Raw genomic sequence first — 20,072 nt, 5'->3', positions numbered from 1 at the left:
CAATGTGTTGTATTTGGGGCTTCCCTTGTGGTTCATCCGCAAGCTGAAGTTAGTGCAGAATGCTGCAGCACGGTTGCTGGTGGGAGAGAGGCCTTGTCAGCATATAATAACTGTGCTCAGCAATCAGCACTGGTTGCCGATTTGCCCCTGGGCAAAGTTCAAGGCATTCCTGTTCATATCTAAAGCCCTTAACATCTTTTTAAAAAGAATTTACAGTGGTACCTCGGGTTAAGTACTTAATTCGTTCCAGAGGTCTGTTCTTAACCTGAAACTGTTCTTAACCTGAAGCACCACTTTAGCTAATGGGGCCTCCTGCTGCCGCTACGTCGCCACTGCACAATTTCTGTTCTCATCCTGAAGCAAGGTTCTTAACCCGAGGTCCTATTTCTGGGTTAACAAAGTCTGTAACCTGAAGCGTATGTAACCTGAAGCATATGTAACCTGAGGTACCACTGTATATAAGTTTTACAATTTTATATTCAACACAATCATCATTATCACAAAAAGAATATATGAATCCCAATCTCTCCCACCCTACTCCCATGACTTCCCTCAACTTCCTCTTCTGGTTCTTTAAATATTGCTTCTCCTACCTATCTTATTCTACCTTAATTTTGTAATCTTTTAGTTAAATATTGTTGTATTCTTATCATTTTGTACCATTTTTTCCCCAAATTACATCTTATACTTTGTTATTTTCCCCATTATTACATCTTAACTTTTATGCTTGTTTTCTTAATTGTCAGTGTTTACTCAAACCTTGCTAGTGAGTCCACTTTTTTACAATGTTTCTGTAAGTACAACATAAATGGTTCCCAGTCCTTTATTTGAATTTCTATTGTCCTTGTCTCTTACTTTTCCAGTTAGCTTCGCCATTTCATTGTATTCCATCAGTTTTTCTTGCCATTCTTCTTTCGTTAGTATCTTGTTGTCTTTCCATCTTTTGGCTAGTAACATCCTAGCTGCTGTTGTAGCGTACATAAATAGTTTCTTCCACTCTTTTGGCAAGTCTTGACCTATAATGCCTAGCAAGAAAGCTTCTGGTCATCTAACAAAGGTTGTCTTAAACATTTTTTTCATTCCGTTATAAACCATTTCCCAATAGCTTTTGATTACTTTACAGTTCCACCACATGTGATGAAACATGCCTTCTTTCTCTTTATACTTCCAACACTTATTGAAGCTTGTTCTATACATTTTTGACATTTTAACAGGAATAATATACCATCAATACATCATTTTCATATAATTTTCTTCCAAAACTATACAATCAGTGAATTTTAAATTCACTTTCCATAATTTTTCCCAGTCTTCTACTTGTATGTTATGTCCTAAATCTTGTGCCCGTTTGATCATTACACATTTAAGCTCTTCAGCTTTGGTCTCCTACTCTCACAGTAAACTATACATCTTCTTCAGTGTTTTGGTATAAAACCCGTAACAACTTGAGACCATTTTACTTATGAGATCACCTTATTTCTGAGATCAGCGGAACTGGCACAGGTGCGTCGTAGTACCATACCCTCCAACATTTCTCTGATGAAAATAGGGACATGCTAAGGAAATGCGGGTGGCACTGTGGGTAAAACCTCAGCGCCTAGGACTTGCCGATCGTCAGGTCGGTGGTTCGAATCCCCGCGGCGGGGTGCGCTCCCGTTGCTCGGTCCCAGCGCCTGCCAACCTAGCAGTTCGAAAGCACCCCCGGGTGCAAGTAGATAAATAGGGACCGCTTACTAGCGGGAAGGTAAACGGCGTTTCCGTGTGCTGCGCTGGCTCTCCAGATGCAGCTTGTCACGCTGGCCACGTGACCCAGAAGTGTCTTCGGACAGCGCTGGCCCCTGGCCTCTTAAAGTGAGATGGGCGCACAACCCTAGAGTCGGACACGACTGGCCCGTACCGGCAAGGGTACCTTTACCTTTTAAGGAAAAGCAGGACATCCGAGGACCAAATCAGAAACCTGGATGACTTCTGTAAATCCGAGACTGTCCTTGGGAAATAGGGGCACTTGGGGGGGTCTGTAAACCCATTTCACATTTGTAAGAACTCAGTCATTTAGTGTGGCCTGTTTAAAAACCTCCAAGGAAGGAGAGTCCATCACCTTCTGAGATTCCACTGTCAAATAGCTCTAAACGTCAGAAAGTTCTTCCTAATGTTTAGTCAGAATCTCCTTTATTCTCATTTCATTCCACTGGTTCGAGCAGCTGAAAACAAGATCACTTTGTGATCTTTTCCATGTAACAAACCTTCAGATATTTGAAAGATTTTGCATGGGCCTTCTTGAGAACTGCTTTTCTTGAAAGGGTAATATTTGTATTGCTGCTGCTTTGATTTGGTGCTGAAATCAATATGCTTAATGCTCTTATTGCTATCCAGCTGGACTGTATATATCTTGGTTTTGATGCTGTTTCTTGCTATGCCATTGCTATTTCCACTACCGATTTATGGTGCTAAATTTGGGTGTTGATTTGTTGCATTTTATACGTCAGAATCCATCTTGTGGGGGCTTGGCCCTGCAAGGTGGACGGAATATATTGTAAATAAATAAAATGAAAATGAAAACACACGTTCTAGGTCTCCTGTGCCTTCCCACTAGTCTTGCCACTAGTCACCCGTGTCCTGAGGGGAGCCTAGTTTTTCTAATCCGGCAGCAACAGCACAGGTGCAATTAGAAAGATTGGCTCTCTGCCATTCCTCAAATTGGCCACAGAAAGTCACTGACTGCTGTGGAAGATGCAAGTTGGCCTCCAGGGTCATTTGTCCCACCCTTGCTCTTCACAGTCCACAATTGCTTTGTTCCTTAATCTCCTTAGGTCCCTGTTTTCCAGGGCAGATAAGCTGCTTTCCTGTGAATAAATGGAGCGTAAATGGGTTCTTACACTCCTCTTAGTACCAACTCCAGATTCTCTGCAAAGCCCACATGCAATGAGCTTAGCAGCTGCAAAGCACCTGACGTACCAGCAACTGGGGAGGGGGGAAAGGAAGTTAAATGATCATTGTCTCTCTGCTTCACTCATGCCCAGTCATTTTGGGCAACAACTTCTATCAGTCCTACCCAGAAATCTTCCAGCTTGTGGGAGACTTCGTGTGACAGGATGCTCTCAATTATTAACCCCAAGCACCAGAAGGAAGTTAATAATAATAATAATAATAATAATAATAATAATAATAATAATTTATTACTTATACCCTCCCATCTGGCTGGGTTTCCCCAGCCACTCTGGGCGGTTTCCAACAAAATATTAAAATACAATATTCTATTAAACATTAAAAGCTTCCCTAAACAGGGCTGCCTTCAGATGTCTTCTAAAAGTCTGGTAGTTGTTTTCCTCTTTGACATCTGGTGCAAGGGCGTTCCACAGGGCAGGTGCCACTACCGAGAAGGCCCTCCGTCTGGTTCCCTGTAACCTCTCAGGGAGGGAACCGCCAGAAGGCCCTTGGCGCTGGACCTCAGTGTCCAGGTGAAACGATGAGTTTGGAGATGCTCCTTCAGGTATACTGGGCAGAGGCCATTTAGGGCTTTAAAGGTCAGCACCAACACTTTGAATTGTGCCCGGAAACGTACTGGGAGCCAAGACCAGTGTTATGTGGTCTCGGCGGCCCACATAACAGAAGGCTCTCGGCACTGGACCTCAGTGTCCGGGCAGAACGATGATCATGGAGAACCCATTCAAATCTTTGGGAGATATTCTGCTCGGAGCACACTCGTTGAAATCTGCAACTTGTCCACTGATTCCAGCAGAACTTCTCTAAGAAATTATTAACATTGGCTAGCACCTTATGATGTTCCTCCACATAATTTACCAGTTGCTAGAAACCGCAGCAGGGTGCTTGGATCCTGCCTGTGGGTATCCCAGAAGAGGCATGATGCTGGACTAGATGGACCATTGGCCTGATCCAGAAGGCTCTTTTAATGTTCTTATGTAAGGCAAACCTGTGGAAGACAGAATGTGACAGCACCTCCAAACCCTTTGTACAACATTGGGATGTGGTGCATGTTTGCCTTACATACAAAGGAACATCTCTATTAGAATAGATAGCTAGATAGCTAGATAAATAGATAGGCAGACAATGCATTTTATTCCATTTTTAATTTCTCATTATTCTGAGGAAGGGCTCAGCATTTAATTTCCTCTCATCAGTATGCATTTATCTATAAACAATACTGCAGAATTCATTTCTCGTTCTGGGTTACACACACACACACACCAATTCCCAACAAACCAGTGGTTGATTGCATGCTAGGCTCGGTAGCACTATTAAAAATTAAGGGGCAAAATGTTGTTTGCATTGCACTAAACGGCAAAAGTACACAATGTTTGTAAGTTCCCGTTTATTAGTCTCTTCATAATATAAACAAGAATAATATGTGGGATGCTATTAATTCTCTCCTGGGCCTCTGTTATAATTATGTTTATTATTGCCATTTATTTCAAATCCATAACCTGAGCAAAGGAAAGAACAGAGCAGCTATTGAGCCGCGAAGATGAAGGTTTACAAGGATATAACTGCTGTCTCTCTAACCCCCTCTAGAGGCTTGGGACAGTTGCTCCATTCGTCCAACAGTAATGGCAGCCCTCATTATTCCTTTTATGAGTACATGGCACTGGTAGCAGCAGTCAAAACATACTCTCTTGCATGCTGACAAATCTTGCAGTTGAGTTGTCCAGCTGGTGACCCAAACAACCATTTTTAATTTAGCAGCCCTTTTCAGCAAGGCCTCTAACCTTCATTGCACCCTCCCATGACATCATTAAGGATCTGATGGGATCTAGAAGCCTCCTTGCAACTCAGTCCCTCCTTGCATGGACAGGATCCACCTTGCCACCACTGTTACATATTATCGGAGAGAGATGCTTGCAGATAAAGGGCAGATCTACACTCCTGGTTTATAATGTTAAGGAACGGTTACGGAACAGTTATCATAAGGTTGTTGTTGTTTAGTTGTTTATTCGTGTCTGGCTCTTCATGACCACATGGACCAGAGCACGCCAGGCACTCCTGTCTTCCACTGCCTCCCGCAGTTTGGTCAAATTCATGCTGGTAGCTTCAAGAACACTGTCCAACCATCTCGTCCTCTGTCATCCCCTTCTCCTTGTGCCCTCCATCTTTCCCAACATCAGGGTCTTCTCCAGGGAGTATCATAAGGTATTTGGACACAATTACATTTTGCTTGTAACTTTAATAGTGTGTTATTAAAATGTGACACCAGAGGGCGGTGCAGAGCAACTGGAAATTGGCAGTAAGAGAAAGAGAATGATATATCTAAGATCGTTCTAACAATGTTAAAAAATGTCAGTGTAGATCCAGCCAAAGATCCATTTAGTCTGGGAAGAATAGAAACTGCAGTAAGGGCTTAGTAACACCTTAGCACACATTGGGGGAAGCAGTGGCCACCTGGGTGCTGCTGGGCTACAGCTCCCATCATCCTTGACCATTGGCCAAGATGGTTAGGGCTGATGGGAGCTGGAGTCCACTGACATGTAGAAGGTACCACATTGATTAATCATGGTCTAGTCTGACTGGCACTGACTCTCCAGGGACTTAAAATCACAGAGTTGGGAATGTACCGCAAATGTCATCTAGTCAATCTGCCAGCTGAGGACAGCATCTCTGATAGGTTGGCCATCCAGCCACCCCTTAATAACCACCAATGAAGGAGAATCCACAACTTTTCAAGGTCTAAGATAAAGGTACTTTTCATCCCTTGCTAACTGAACTGTTCAACTGGAGATGTAGGAGTGCAACGACGTAGCTTCTGCTTATAAAACATTAACTGTATGACTTATGATCCTGTAAGGTACAATAAGCTAGCATTATTATCAACATCCAGTGGAACCTCTGTTGTCGAACATAATCCATTCTGGAAGACTGTTCGACTTCCAAAACGTTTGACAACCAAGGCGCAATTGCCGGTCGGCAAAACCCACTGAAGAAATGGAGAAACGCACCTCGGAAGCCGTTTGAGAACTGAGGTTCCACTGTATTACAGAAGTGGGGTCCCCTGTGTCAGCTGTACATGTTGCATCTATTTCAACTGGGCCACATGGGCTCTGTAGTTCATATGTTCTCCCAGTGGTTCAGTTGTACTGCAGTATCCAAGGCCTTCCTGAAACTTGAACCCTATCCCACCACACTAGGATCTCCATGCCAACGTCTCCCACTCTGGCACATAGTACAAGGTATGGGAAGTGGCAAGGAAGGTTGGGAGCTGGTGTTTTGTGTGTCTGAAGACTCCGAGATTCCAGCCTTGCCCTAGTCATCCCTACATGGAAGATGGAACCAGCTTGGTTTTAACTTCGGGGGTACCTTCCAACTCTACAATGTTATGATTTCATGCTTCTCTACTCCTCCCATCCCCACAGATTCCTCCAAGTTTCACAGCCCCATAAGTATACTCCTGATTCTGGGTTATTCCTGAGTTATGTCCTGCTGCAAGAACTGGCTGGACTGTTGCATTTTTAGATTCCAGAGGGATCACTGAAAGATTTAAATGGGAGAACCTAAACTGGCAACAGTTGGGCTAATTCCTAATTGCCACTAGTACGTTCCCTTTAAAAACTACACACACACACACACACACACACACTGCCCTGCTGCTTTCCCCCTTCCAACTGGCCCTCCTCTAGCCTTTCTGAATAATGAAACCCACTTCAGATTCCAAGTGAAGTGTACGTCTTAATTGGCTGGGCAAGGCGAAAAGGTCTGGAACAGACATATTGTGCCGGCTAAGACTTTCTTTGAGCGTGTCCATATTTTAATCCTTACGGGCCCCTAATGCTCTTATCTCTAAATTTCATAAGACACAAAAGAGGCATCTTGCCCAGCATGGGAATGTACAGAGGATAATTCTCGTGATGGAGCAACGGCGGAGGGAAAGTAATGGTCCAGGAACATGCGGCAAAGGAAATCTGCTGCAACCAATCAGGATTGCATGGGGGAATTGAGGCAGGCACTGTGTTATTAAACTAATTGGGATACATCCAAGAACGCTCTGATGTCAACCCAACTTTTCCAGAAAGCGTCTTGGGGCTCGCTGATGATTGTGTTTCTTTCGGATCTTTATTGCTTTCTGTCGCTTCCAAAAAAAAGAGAGAGAAAGAAAAAAAGAAAGAAAAAGGAGGGAGGTGGAGAATTGCAACTTGACTATGCTGATGAAGGTGACTCAGCAGAAGTAGCCCAATGGACACCAGCAGGAGCAAATCTTTGTCAGCAGAAAGCTGGAATGTTTTGCTATAAACAACACAAAACCAAGAGAAACACCTGCATACTTCTTACACTGATGCATCTGGCGTTCTGCCTTGCAGGACGATGGGGTTCATATTGCAGAAAAACCAGCTCTGCTCTCAGAGATGGACCAGAGAGCTTCATTCTGGTCTCCCATCATGCCTGCCTCACAACAGTGGCAAAAATTCTCTGTCTTTGCTCTCTTCTCCTCTCATTTTTATTCCACAACGCTTCTGTCCTGGCAGCATCTGTGACCCACTTCCCTTTTATCCTCACAACGCCCCTGCAAAGTAGGTTTGGCTGTTATAGAAGACCAAGGTCCTCTAGGGTAGGGTTACCAGACATCCCCATTCCCCGGGGACAGTCCACGGGTTTGCAAAGAAGTCCCCAGACAAATTCCATCCCCGGAATGTCCCCAGATTTCATCTAATGTCCCCGGGAAATGCAGCAGCGGCAGTCTCAGCAGCCCGGAGCAGTTGGATCTGGCTGGCTTCAGGAGCTGCTCGGAAGTCCCCATATGATGGTGGTGCAGGGGCTTGAAGATGCAGCTTCTGGGCTGCCTCCACCTTCCCTGACCCCAGCAACTAAGCTGTGAAGGGAGGTTTCATGCTGCCTATCGGAGCAGCCTCCCAACTCATGCGTGCATGCAAGCAGGAGGGGGCAGGGATCTCTCAGTTAGGCAATGGGAAGCCTCTCTTCCCAGATGAGGGATCCCCGCCCCCTCCTGCTTGCATGCAAGTAGGAATGGGATTGGGGCTGCTCCGATGGGAAGGGAGGCATTGCGCTGTCTGAGAGATCCATGCCTCCTCCTGCTTGCACGCAAGTAGGAGTGGGATTGGGGCTGTTCCGATGGGAAGGGAGGCATTGCGCTGTCTGAGAGATCCATGCCTCCTCCTGCTTGCATGCAAGTAGGAATGGGATTGGGGCTGCTCCGATGGGAAGGGAGGCATTGCGCTGTCTGAGAGATCCATGCCTCCTCCTGCTTGCACGCAAGTAGGAGTGGGATTGGGGCTGTTCCGATGGGAAGGGAGGCATTGCGCTGTCTGAGAGATCCATGTCTCCTCCTGCTTGCACGCAAGTAGGAGTGGGATTGGGGCTGTTCTGATGGGAAGGGAGGCATTGCGCTGTCTGAGAGATCCATGCCTCCTCCTGCTTGCACGCAAGTAGGAGTGGGATTGGGGCTGTTCCGATGGTAAGGGAGGCATTGTGCTGCCCGAGCCTCACCACTGCCACCACTCTTGGCCCTCCTTCTTTGCCTTCCATGCCTGACCCACCACGCACCACTTCCCCACCACCACTGAAGAATCAACAACTCAGGGGCTGCCCAGGCTCATGGAGAAAGGAGACAGAAACCTCGGAGGAAGGGGAAACACAGCAGCCGGCCCTCTACCACCGCCATCGCTGCAGCATCAATGTCCCAAACATGTAGCATTTATTTAATTAATTTAAGTGTCCCTGGATTCATTGAAAAAAATCTGGTAACTTTACCTAGGGTCACTAAGTAAGCTTTACAACAGAGCAGGAATTGGAATCCGAGTCTCCTGAATCCAATCCCACTAGTCAGTGGTGACTACTCCAACAGAGAAACCAGTAGGAGAACACTTCAATCTCCCAGGACATTCTATACAAGATCTCAAAGTAGCTGTTTTACTACAAAGGAATTTCAGAAATAGACTGGGAAGAGAAGCTGCTGAATTGCAACTTATCACCAAACTTAAAACCATGGAGAGACCTGGTCTGAACAAAGACATTGGATTCTTATCTCATTATACATGACAAAGCCATTTTTCACCTTCTCACCCCTTGCTTTTTCCTGTAAGACCTATTGCGGTCGTTAAGAGTCGTCAACAGGCTCATCACAGCTATCTGCCAATCACCCATTCCCACCACCCTTCTGAGTAATACCCCTCCCCACCTTCTCACTATATAGAAGGGTCTGGAAACTTCTGTTTCAGTGTATCTGAAGAAGTGTGCATGCACACGAAAGCTCATACCAAGAACTAACTTAGTTGGTCTTTAAGGTGCTACTGGAAGGAATTTGTTTTGTTTTGACTATGGCAGACCAACACGGCTACCTATCTGTATCTGTACTCCAACCCAGTTACCTAGAGGGTTGATGGGCGCATCGTCACTAGATGGCACTAGGTGACTGGTGATGGCTGAGGGTGAGGAGACCTGGTGGGGCTGGCCTGTCACAGGAGAGCGGATGGAAGGAGCACATTCACATGCACTGACTCCACACCCACCACCCATGAGAATGGACACGGATTCATTCCTAAAAGCAGCCACCACCATCCCTCAGAAAGCCTTGAAATGTTCAACCAGATCTGTCTTACACAGAGATGGAGGAGAGGGTATTATTGTGGGCTTTCTAAGAGCAAGGAATGTGGGAGGCAGATGTAAGAGAAAGTGTGTGAAGGCGCACAGGGCAACATCGGCTGGGCTTTCAAGAGGAGTATCTGTGTTTGCGCCACAAAGCAAGACGTATGGAACATAATGGCAATGTAAAGCACTAAGGGGCTGGGATGAATCAGCTTTGTGTGGGGGGGGATAAAGGACAAAGGGAAGGTGGGAATGGATGAAAGAAGGCTTTGGGGAGGAAAGAGTGGAAGAGAATTGGGTGAGGAAGTGGAAAGAAGGAGTGTGGATGAGTCAACAATATTGTGGGTGGGTGGTATGCTTGGCAAATCCACACTGTGATCAACTCCTGCCCGGAAACCAATGTCCCCATTGTGGAAGGACGTGTGAATCCAGAATTGGCCTCCACAGTCACTTACAGACACAAACTGTGTTTATGGAACAGATAGGTAGCCGTGTTGGTCTGCCATAGTCAAAACAAAAAAAAAAAAATCCTCCCAGTAGCACCTTAAAGGATGTGTATCTGAAGAAGTGTGCATGCACACGAAAGCTCATACCAAGAACTGACTTAGTTGGTCTTTAAGGTGCTACTGGAAGGAATTTTTTGTGTTTATGGAAGACAATCTTACTTGGCTACGAGGGATCACCAAAGAAGAAGAAGGGTGGATGGTTGGGTGAGTGCGAGAGTTTGGTGCTTCCAGGATCCAGGAGGGGACTTTGGGAAAGATACCCCACCCACCCCCCATCTGCCTTAACAGTGAAGAAGCAGGTTTTGCAGACAGAGAATTCTCTTGTGCTGCCTCTGAACTTTTGGGATTCTCTCCACATTCAGCACTGTTCAAATCCTCACGATGGCTCCTGTTGCTCTGTCCCAGCTCCTGCCAACCTAGCAGTTTGAAAGCACACCAGCACAAGTAGATAAATAGGTACCACTGTGGCAGGAAGCTAAACAGTGTTTCCGTGCGCTCTGGCTTCCGCCACGGTGTCCCGTTGCGCTAGAAGCGGTTTAGTCCTGCTGGCCACATGACCTAGAAAGCGGTCTGTGGACAAACGGCGGCTCCCTCGGCCTGAAAAGAGAGATGAGTTCCACACTCCATAATTTCCTTTGACTGGACTCAACTGCCCAAGGGTCCTTTATCTTTTACCTTTGAGGTAGTGGGCCCTGTTATGTATAATTATGTGACACTGAAATAGGAATGCCTGTGTATTGCTGAAAAGATTGAACATGCAAGATTCCACTGAAGCTAAGCTAAATTAAGAGCAAAGAATGAGGATTTGAACCCTGGTCTCCCAGGTCATGGTCTTACAATCTAACCATTATGCCACATTTGCTCATGTATTGGCTGGTTTTTGTATGAGTGTTTTAAACTTTTTCATGTTTTTATTGGTACAATGCCTTGAGAAAGCAAGCAAGCAATAATAATAATAATAACACCTGAGTCTAGAGGGAATGGGGCTTACCAGCCCTTCATCTAGTCTTTAGAGCAGGGGTCAGCAAACTTTTTGAAATATACTTGGAGTCGAGAGTGGATTTCATGCTCTTTATTCAGCTCGTTGTGGTGAGGAGGAATGGAAGTTCCCCCCGAATGTCTGCTTTATATACATTATATACCCAATGGGCCCCACATGATTGGCTAATTCCAGGATTCTCCTGTAGGCCAATCAGGTTTCGGATTCACTTCCACCTGGAGCTGGATTGGGTGGCTCCTGTGGACCAATCAGACTGCTACATTCTGGGCCCTATTGTTCTAGGACCAATCAGACTGCTGCATTCTGAATCCTATTGTTCTAGGACCCATCAGACTGCTGCATTTTGGATCCTATTCAACTCAGTACATAACACTTTTTCAGTAGGGGGCCGGTCCACTGTCCCTCAGACCTTATGGGGGGGCTGGACTATATTTTGAAGGGGGGGGGAATGAACGAATTCCTATGCCCCACAATTAACTCAGAGATGCATTTTAAATAAAAGGGCACATTCTCCTCATGTAGAAACATGCTGATTCCCAGACTATCCACAGGCCCAATTCAGAAGGTGATTGGGCAGGATCCGGCCCCCGGGCCTTAGTTTGCTACCCATGCTTTAGAGCTATGTCCCCTGAAAAGACAGCTTTCCACATGTGTCGTACCCTGTTTGACTTCACAGCGTTTGACTTCACAGCACCAAGAATGCAATCTGCATCTGGAGACTTTGCAAATTGAAAAGTATCCATAGAAACGGATGTAGCAGAAGCTACGTCTACCGGCATTTTTCTCAATGTGGAGTCAAGGCCAGACTGGACAAGGGTGATATATCTGAAAAATACCATGAAAACTAACATTCCAAATGTACGGTCCAGTTAGCTGAGCAGTGAGATAAGCCATGTTTCTTGTCCCTGATAGCTTCTTTGTGCATCAACGAAGCAGTCCAGGGTTGTTGTTGTTGTTGTTTATAATAATAATAATGTTATTATTTATAACCCACCCATCTGGCTGGGTTTCCCCAGCCGCTCTGGGTGGCTCCCAGCAGAAAAGTAACAACACACTCATCTTGCTTTATTGGCCGAGGGAGCCGGCGTACAGCTTCCGGGTCATGTGGCCAGCATGATTAAGCCGCTTCTGGCGAACCAGAGCAGCGCACGGAAATGCCGTTTACCTTCCTGCTGGAGCTGTACCTATTTATCTACTTGCACTTTGACGTGCCTTCGAACTGCTAGGTTGTCAGGAGCAGGGACCGAGCAATGGAAGCTCACCCCGTCGCAGGGATTCGAACCGCCGACCTTCTGATCAGCAAGTCCTAGGCTCTGTGGTTTAACCCACAGCGCCACCTGCATCGACCACCAAAAAGAGAGGTATGTGTTGGTTTATATGTTTGACGTATTCCTAGCATAACCAAAACATTTAGACATTTAAAAATATAATAAAGAAGAGTTTCCAAACTCCTCTGGTGACAGGGCATGGTATGTTGGTGAAGGCATAGGCAACAGCCAATAGGTCCTGTCCTAGGCATTCCTCCGCCTTGCCCCCCAATTCAAACTGATCACATTCTGGGAAATGAAGATTCCAGCATAGAATAAAATGTATCATTCTATTAAGTAGGAAGAGTACACCTTCAGATCTCACCCACTGCCCTTGAACGTTATGCATGCTGTAATATTAAGATGACAATTCTATACACATTTAATTTGGATAAGAACATAAGAGCTCTGCTGGAACACGCCAAAAGCCCATTTAATCCACTTTTTAACAGTGGCCAACTAGACACATATGGGAAACCCACAGATAATCCCGTTGAAATCAGTTTGAATGTATTTATTAATGATATTTTAATACACATTTGTCTTGAAGCTCCAAGCAATATACAAACATCGTAAAACAAAGTTAAGACCTGGTACAGTGGCTTGAAATCATCATTAAAAAATAATTAACAATAAACACAGATAAGGAGAGGCACAAGTGGAGGAGAGCGTTGGAAAAATTTAATGCTGGTTGTTGGAACATCAGTTTGGAAATTAGAATATGTAGCTTGAATGTCCCTTTTGAAATTGGATTTCATCTCATGATGATAAACTGCCTGATGCTGGGAGGAGGGAGGGCCGTGACATCACAGCATAATAATAAACAATTTTAATAGTAATTATGGCTGATGGCTATGCTAATAATAATCACAGACAAATATACAGTGATTAAACAAGGTCGACGGGCTATTTATCATCTTACTTTTCCATTTAACTACTTGAACAATAGTTTTTCCTTGTACTGAAGTTTGTGGAGGAACATGGGGGAAAGCATATGAGAGGTTGGAATAGAAGAAATCTACAAAAAAAACAACAGCAACAACCCCATAATATCCCAAGAATTCCAAAGCATGCCTCACTCAACCCTTTTGGTTGTAGGCACCTACATTTTACTCAGAGTAGACCCATTAAAAAGAACAGGCCTCAGTCAGTCAATTAGTTTATTTTCCTATGGGTCAACCCATTATATATGTTTCACTGTTACTCCATGCAGACGTTGAAAGTGTCCACAGTGTTCAGTAAGCATGCTGAGAACACAAACTATGTATGTATGTATGTATGTATGTATGTATGTATGTATGTATAAAACCAGGGGTCAGCAAACTTTTTCAGCAGGCGGCTGGTCCACTGTCCCTCAGACCTTTTGGGGGGCTGGACTATATTTTTTTTGGGGGGGGGGAAATGAACAAATTCCTATGTCCCACAAACAACTCAGAGATGCATTTTAAATAAAAGGACACTTTCTACTCATGTAAAAACACGCTGATTCCGGGACCATCTGCGGGCTGGATTGAGAAGGCGATTGGGCCGGATCCAGCCCCCGGGCCTTAGTTTGCCTACCCATGTATAAAACTCTCTCATACACCATCAGGTTTCTAGAACTTAGAGCTCCAAAACATGCTAATGATTTGTGATGCAACCTCAGATGTCCGAGGGGAAGTTGAACAAGCTTTCTAGTCGCCAGTTGATAACCCTTCAGAACAGATGGGAAGGGGGGCAATCCGAGGAGTTCAGTAAGTAAATTCCTCCCATTGGGCAATCTCTCCCCCTCCCTATACAAGCGGAGTTCAGTTTGCCTCGAGGTGAGGATGAAACCCCTTGCAGAAAAAGTCTTTACCCAAAGTCTGCCAGGTTATTTGGGTGTTGGAGGCAAGAAAAATCCCACCAGAACATTACAGTGGTACCTCTGTTTAAGAACTTAATTCGTTCTGGAGGTCCGTTCTTAAGCTCAAACTGTTCTTAACCTGAAGCACCACTTTAGCTAATGGGGCCTCCTGTTGCCGCCGAACCACTGCTGCGCGATTTCTATTCTCATCCTGAAGCAAAGTTCTTAACCCGAGGTACTATTTCTGGGTTAGCGGAGTCTGTAACCTGAAGCATCTGTAACCTGAAGTGTCTGTAACCTGAGGTACCACTGCATCCCTTCCCTAGCAGCAAAGTGCAATAATGATGACAACAACAACAAGTCAAAACAAAAAAAATTCCTTCCAGTAGCACCTTAAAGACCAACTAAGTCAGTTCTTGGTATGAGCTTTCGTGTGCATGCACACTTCTTCAGATACACAGTGTGTATCTGAAGAAGTGTGCATGCACACGAAAGCTCATACCAAGAACTGACTTAGTTGGTCTTTAAGGTGCTACTGGAAGGAATTTTTTTTGTTTTGACTATGGCAGACCAACACGGCTACCTATCTGTAACAACAACAACAAGATTAAAGAACTATTTGCTTTATTTCCATGATATCCAAAATCTTGCCTGATGATAGGGCCGACCCTGTTAGTATGGTCATGGCTCATATTGACTCCACCACTAACCAGCTCCCCACCGCAAGGCACAAACTTCCCAAATTGACCCTTCTACAAAGGGTGAAACTTCAAAACCTGCCATCATCAGACTTGCAAGACAATGAAATATCCCATCATTTGTCCCTTGGGGTTGTGTTTATGGTTATTATTGGACGGTTACATAACACTTCAGCTTTGGTGGCTTGGTTTTCCAGTTGGGGTCGAGATGTTTGAATGGTACGACAAAAGGAGAGATCAACAGAACGGAAATCAAACATGCCTCGTATGAATTTCTGAATATTGGTAATGATGCAATTAGAATCCTGAATGCCAAATACAATCTTTGGTCTGACAGTGAATAATTTGCAGACTAAGAGGGGTCAATGCAGTGTGGGTACCTGAATACAAAGGAAGAAACTGAAGAGGTTTGTTTGGTCAGCCTGTGTCCCCATTCTTCTTATGCATTTCCTGAGATATTATTCACTCCTCGTTTGGTTCTAAATTACTCATAATGTTAGTAAGAAGTGGGTGGCTGATGTTCAAGCTACCAGTTTGCGTAAGTTCTTACAGTATTTTTTTTGCCCTGAATCTACATGGGACGTAACCGGCTGTACTTTTGAATAAATAAGGTATACTATTCATTGTATCAAATTGTAGATTTCAGCGGAAGTCTCATAAAGTTCAGCAAAAAGCAGAAGACCCAGTAGATCAGTTTATTCTCTAGTTAGTTCATGCATAAGGTAAATACATGTATAAGTGTCTTTTCCACCTGTCTGTTCATAGAGTCCAATAATCCACATGAAGGCTTGTTACAGTTCCATAGAATCCTTTCACAGAGTCTAAGACAAGGATTTCCAGAATATTAGCCTTGTTTCACCATCCTAGGCTTCATCAGTAGTACAGTGGTACCTCGGTTTAAGTACTTAATTCATTCTGGAGGTTCGTTCTTAACCTGAAACTGTTCTTAACCTGAAGCACCACTTTGGGGCCTCCTGCTGCTGCCACGCCGCCAGAACACAATTTCTGTTCTCATCCTGAAGCAAAGTTCTTAACCTGAAGCACTATTTCTGGGTTAGCGGCGTCTATAACCTGAAGTGTATGTAACCTGAAGCTTATGTAACCTGAGGTACCACTGTACAGGCTCTAGGTAATGCATATAAATACAATATCGTAATCTCACACATTTTTACAGCAAGAATAATATAATTTATGTATGAGTTTACATGTATAACATCTGAGCATGGATTAAGTTTGTTTTACTTCTGTTGTGCCATATGGGTCACTTTAAGAAAGAAATTTTGTATCTGTGGATTGCCAACACCTGTTACTCAAACCAACATTGTGCTTGTCCATCTAATCTTGATTTGTAACACTTGCTGCTTACTGCAGCCACTACTATGCTATAAGATCCACTATCCCGTAATATTACATATGTTATGTACAGTTGTTTATGGCTTTTATATTATTTTATATATGAAAGGATTCTGTGGAACTGTAACAATAATCATGTGGATTATTGGACTCTTTGAACAGACAGGTAGAATAGACACTTATACATGTATGGACCTTATGCATGAACTGACTAAAGAATGAACTGATCCACTGGGTCTTCTGCTTTTTTTGTTCAACTTAATGAGACTTCCATTGAAATCTACAATTTGATACAATGAATAGTATACCTTATTTATTCAAAAGTACAGCCGGTTACGTCTTGTGTGTTTATTGAGTATGTTTCACGTAACCAAAATTTTGTTGTTGTTTTGCTAAATCAACATAGAGCTGGTATTCAAAGGACAGGGCAAGAACCCCAAATGGGAAAGCACCCCAGCTTTTTGGGATATTCCACCTTATGCAAGAGCTTCCTGCCTTGAATTCAGAAGATTCCGGGTTCAACCCTCAAAGCCTCCAGATAGGGCTGACACAAATCCCAGGAGATCCACTGCAAGTCAGTTGAGAAGAGGAGGAGGAGGAGGAGGAGGAGGAGGAGTAGTTTGGATTTGATATCCCGCTTTATCACTACCCTAAGGAGTCTCAAAGCAGCTCACATTCTCCTTTCCCTTCCTCCCCCACAACAAACACTCTGTGAGGTGAGTGGGGCTGAGAGACTTCAGAGAAGTGTAACTAGCCCAAGGTCACCCAGCAACTGCATGTGGAGGAGTGGGGAATCAAACCCGGTTCACCAGATTATGAGTCCACCACTCTTAACCACTACACCACACTGGCTCTTTCAATATTTTGCTGGTTACACCAATGATCTAACTCCGTACAAGGCAGATCTTCATGTCTGAATGTCAATGTGGCATCACAGAATCCGCAAGCTCATTGGCTGTCTCTTATTTGTCAGTTCCCATTCTCTGGCACCTATTCCTTATTATTATTATTATTATTATTATTATTATTATTATTATTAGTTGTATACCACCCTATACCCATAGGTCTCAGGGTAGTTCACAACACAAAGCTGCAATATAAAAACACATAACAAAAACAACAACAATTTTATTATTTACCGTATACCCCGCCCACCTGGCTGGGTTTCCCCAGCCCCTCTGGGCGGCTTACAGCATATATAAAAACAAAATAAAATATTAAACATTAAAATGCATTCTAAAAATAATTAAAGCAATTAACAATGCTAATGTATGCAAACTAATGAAAATACACTACCCAACAAAAGCCCCAATATAGGGGTGAATAAAATACTGAGGGGCAGGTAAGCCCCACCCCGCATAAATGATCACAAGACATGGCACACACACCCCATTGGAATGGCAATGCCCATCAACTTTGGCCAGCTGCCCCTCAAACATTTTAGCTCCTGTGCCCCTAAACAATCCCTCAGCCCACAAATACAGATACAAAAATCCAAATTAACATATAACATTTAAAAATAATTTAAAGAAGCCCCATCAAATAAAACAACACCCACCCAAGTTAAGACACCCCCCTTAAAACAGTAATTTTAGCACAAGGGGGCTGGGCAATGCCCTTTCTCCATGCCCAAAGTGCCGTCCCCAAAGGGTGTCATCCCTTTCAGTGGTGGCCCCACCCCCAGGGCAGGTCGACTTTACAGAGACGCCTCTGGGAGACCATTCTCCCCGGTTTCTGCTTTTTGAGGGTGCCATTCTTAAGCCTCTCCAACTCCTGACAACATATTGGAAGGCAATTCTGCTTTACTTGTAAGCTCTGCAACCTAAAGGGCAAACATGATCCTGATTTTCAAAACGCTTACTTATTTATTATATTTGAAATATTTAAAAACTCTCTAAGCAGCATGCAACATAAAAAAACAACAACAAATTGTGCCAGCGTTTATATAAGAAGAGCCCTGCTGGATCAGGCCAAAGGTTAATCTATTCTGCCTTGGTCAGATCCCACCTGGAATCCTATGTCCATTTCTGGGCCCCATAGAAGAAAAGGTTATCGAAGAAGCTGGAATGTGTGCACAAGAGGGAGATGGATACATTTAGCCTGGAGAAGAGACGATTTAGAGGTGAGATGATAGCCATCTTCAATATTAAAAGGGGTACCACAAAGAAGATGGAGCCAGCTTGTTTTTCTGCTGCTCCAAAAGGTAGGACCCCAAATCAATGGATTCAAATGACAGGAAAGGAGATTCCGTCTAAACATTAGGAAGAACTTTCCAACGGCTGTGGAATAGGCTGCTTTGGAAGATGATGGAGGCATTATTGGAGGTTTTTAAGCAGAGGTTGGATAGCTACCTGCCAGTGAGACTTTTGCTGTGATTTCCACACAGTAGGGAGTTTGACTAGATGTCCTTTGGGGTCACTTCTGACTATTATTGTTGTTATTATTGTTGTTGTTTAGTCATTTAGTCGTGTCCGACTCTTCGTGACCCCATGGACCAGAGCAAGCCAGGCGCTCCTGTCTTCCACTGCCTCTCGCAGTTTGGTCAAACTCATGCTGGTAGCTTCGAGAACACTGTCCAACCATCCGTCATCTGTCGTCCCCTTCTCCTTGTGCCCTCCATCTTTCCCAACATCAGGGTTTTTTCCAGGGAGTCTTCTCTTGTCATGAGGTGACCAAAGTACTGGAGCCTCAGCTTCAGGATCTGTCCTTCCAGTGAGCACTCAGGGCTGATTTCCTTAAGAATGGAGAGGTTTGATCTTCTTGCAGTCCACGGGACTCTCAAGAGTCTCCGCCAACTCCATCATCATCATCATCATCATCATCATCATCATCATCATCATCATTATTATTATTAGAATTTATATACCACCATATACCCAGAGGTCTCAGGGCAGTTCACAGAAAATATACACATAAAAACCACAGTATATACAATCAAAATACAAACAACAACCCAATAACACACACACGCAAACACCCATACACAAAGAGAGCCACATTTTAAAAGGGCACAGGATGACAATCAGATCAACCAAAGACCTGGCTAAAAAGGCACATTTTTACCTGGCACCTAAAGGTGTATAATGAAGGGAGAACATTCCATAGACTGCAGAGAAGGCTCTGCTCTCATGTTGCCACACTCCGGACCTCTCAAGGAGGAGGCACACAAAGAAGGGCTTCAGAAGATGATCTCAGGGTCCAGGTAGGTTCAAATGGAAAGAGGCAGTCCTTGAGGTATTGCGGTCCTGAGCTGTTTAAGGCTTTATAGGTCAAAACCAGCACTTTGAATTGGACCCAGAAACTCATTGGTAGCCAGTGCTGTCAGACCAGGACTGGTGTAATATGTTCAAACCGTCTTGCTCCGGTGAGCAACCCAGCTGCTGAATTCTGCACCAGCTGAAGTTTCCAAACCGTCTCCAGAGGCAGCCCTACGTATAACGCATTGCAGTAATCTAACCTTGAGCTTACCAGAGCATAGACTAACAGTAGTTAGGCTATCCCTGTCCAGATAGGGGCGTAGCTAGGCCACCAGCTGAAGCTGATGGAAGGCATTCCAGGCCACAGAGGCCACCTGAGCCTTGAGTGACAGCGAAGGATCCAGGAGGACCCCCAAGCTATGAACCTGCTCCTTCAGAGGAAGTGTAACCCCATCAAGAGCAGGTGACCTCCCACCCATCTGGTCTAGGGAACCACCCACTAACAGTGCCCTGGTCTTATCTGGATTGAGCTTCAGTTTGTTGGCTCTCATCCAGTCCATTATCAAGACTTCACTGGTCCACCAAACATCAGGAAGAACTTTCTGGCAGCAAGAGCAGTTCAACAGTGGAACAGACTCTC

At 44.5% G+C, this 20,072-nt stretch overlaps 1 long non-coding RNA gene across 1 annotated transcript; it reads left to right on the top strand.

The window, feature by feature from the left end:
• The first annotated feature begins 1,461 nt into the window (after positions 1-1,461).
• LOC310849337 lies at positions 1,462-14,693 on the top strand. Its single transcript, XR_014566872.1, has 3 exons — positions 1,462-1,570; positions 1,933-2,234; positions 14,646-14,693. It is a non-coding gene; the product is annotated as an uncharacterized lncRNA (long non-coding RNA).
• Positions 14,694-20,072: the final 5,379 nt, after the last annotated feature.

Source organism: Podarcis gaigeae, assembly GCF_964106915.1.
Source record: "Podarcis gaigeae genome assembly, chromosome: 7".
Taxonomy (NCBI): Eukaryota; Metazoa; Chordata; class Lepidosauria; order Squamata; family Lacertidae; genus Podarcis; species Podarcis gaigeae.
Note: the sequence above shows the minus strand (reverse complement) of the source record. Positions and strands in the feature narration are given on the sequence as shown.